The 2,142-nt window shown below is 51.4% G+C and overlaps 1 protein-coding gene across 6 annotated transcripts in view; it reads left to right on the forward strand.

The window, feature by feature from the left end:
- ST8SIA5 (ST8 alpha-N-acetyl-neuraminide alpha-2,8-sialyltransferase 5) overlaps window positions 1–2,142 on the forward strand; it is a 46,436-nt gene that overhangs the window by 11,065 nt on the left and 33,229 nt on the right. The window contains exon 1 of one of the 6 annotated variants that reach the window (XM_023531352.1): window positions 103–214. The exons of the other annotated variants lie outside the window; for them this stretch is intronic. The gene's annotated coding sequence lies outside the window, so the exon portion shown is untranslated. Of the gene's footprint in view, window positions 1–102; window positions 215–2,142 lie in introns of those variants that run through there. 6 annotated transcript variants of the gene reach the window in all.

Consider the following 2,142-nt stretch of genomic DNA (forward strand, 5'->3'; position numbering starts at 1 on the left):
ATCAAGGCCATGTGTCACTCAGAACAATGACAGAATGTGGCTCTCTGGTAGACAGGCTTAACCCAGCACATGAGCATGAGTACCGACTGCCTCGTTCTCTTGCCAGAGGCCTCCAGTTCGGTTGGCAGAGTGGCGACCAGCTGGCCAATTGGACGGGGCTCTTTAATGTCACCGACGATCCAGCAGTGCAGAGCAGCAGTGACTCCAGCTCCAGGTACAGACCCCCGCGAATAACCAGGGAGGGGGAAGCCCATCCTCGTCATCGGATGATCTTATGAGCTCTGCCCCATGGCCCACCCGCCAGAGCTGCCTCAGGGAAGAAGCTGGCTAGGCATAGGGACTCAAACCTCACTGCATTTTGAGATCCTGACTTGGCTCCTTTGACATGAGAGATAGAGACTAGGACCAGCCACAACAAAGTAGGGACTCACTGGCCCCTCTCTGTTCGGGGGATGGCTGGGGAATAGCCTGGGTCTCAAGCCTCCATTTGAGGTGGGGGTGTATGGTGTATCCCTACTGCAAAGATTTTGGATACCAGCCTGCAAGTGTGTGCGGATGTGTGTGGGGGTGGCATCAGGGTGGTGTCTGCGGTGGGCTCCCTCCTCCTCTGAAATCCAACTATGCAAGCAGGCCTTCTTCTGCCCCCTGGTGAGGCTGACCGTGGCTGGGGAAGAAGCATTTCCGCCAGGACGGTACTGAGATTCAATATTCATACCATCACGTGGTCATTTCTTATTGATCTATTGTAGTGTTTTCAGCTAAAATCAGTGATTAAGGGAGCTCTGTATATTCAGGAGTAGGGGTTCAGTAACTATTTGTTGAATGAATGAAAATGGACTGTTCTCAGGTAGGATGCATTCATTGCAAGGAGGGCATTGTGGGGAATATTTTGGACAAGGAAGGATGTTCTCTCTGCTTGGAGAGAGTGACCAGAACCTGCCCCTCTAAGGGTTTCCTAGGGCTGATTAAGTGTTGGGTGTCTAAATTTTGCATTTCTAAGTATGGGCTAACTCTCAGAACTGTTTCCCTGGGAAAGAGGCCTAAGTTTGCATAGCTGTTAATTTTAACACCAAAACATTAAATTGGCCCTATAGAAGAGAAGTAGTTTGTTTTTCAGGGACCCCCAATATGTATGATTTCGTTCGATGCTTTAGAAAAGATATGGTTCCAAAGTCAAAAATCAGTTGGAGAGGTGTCCACAGACGGGCCTTAGGGTGTATGGGTGGCTGCAGGCAGTGGACTGGGATCAGGGTCTCATTCTGGCTTTTTAGGAGCTCAGTGCTTTCCACAAATGTGTGCTGGGAGCACTGGCCAGCTGCTGGGCCCCTGGGATGTCGCCCAGGGAGAGTGAGGGGTCCAGAGTTGTCCATCGAGTTTCCAATGCCAGCCCTCTGCTGTGTGACCCACCCACCTGGACGGGGTTGTGGGGCGGGGGGCTCGGGTTGGAGGTGGGTGGTCTAGATCAGTCAGCAAGTGTCTGCCTCCCTGGGAAGGACTCTGTGAAGAGATCAAGAGGTTTGGGCTAGAAAATGCTAATTGACTGCATCAGATGGGACAGGCCCCTGGGAGGCCAGTTCTGGGCACGTCCCTGAGCAGTGGCTGAGACCACCGCAAGAGTTCTAACTTCCCTGACCGCCAGCAGCTTTTCTCCTTCCTCCCTCTTTCCACGATTTTGTCTCTAATTTCTCGGCTTGTTTCACCCACCTATTCTCTCCTCTTCCTTTCCTCTTGCCACCCTTTCCTGATACACTTTTCTTTCTCCATCCCTATGTCCTTCCTCTCTCCTCCACTTCCTTTCTTTCCTTCTCTCTGTCTCATCTCCCTCCCCTTTATTTTCTCCTCAGACCAGCCTCCTCTTCCCCGCCAGCCGGGGTCCCTCAGGGTCAGGGACGCCACTGGCAGTACTGGTTTGGTTTTGGAATTAAGGCTCCCTTTACTCAACAGTCGTCCTCACCAGCTGACTTGATTTCCCTCCGGAGAGCCACCGTTTAACCAGGCACCTCCTTAGAAATGCGATGACCATACAGCCCGAGTTTTTCTGGGACAGTTCCAATTTCAGATCCCAATTTTTGGTTGACCCCAACAGTACCCACAAAAATTGAGAAATGGCAATACGTGGGAGGTAACAGTTAATGTAATTAG

This window comes from Pteropus vampyrus, unplaced genomic scaffold (genome assembly GCF_000151845.1).
Source record: "Pteropus vampyrus isolate Shadow unplaced genomic scaffold, Pvam_2.0 Scaffold3, whole genome shotgun sequence".
Taxonomy (NCBI): domain Eukaryota; kingdom Metazoa; phylum Chordata; class Mammalia; order Chiroptera; family Pteropodidae; genus Pteropus; species Pteropus vampyrus.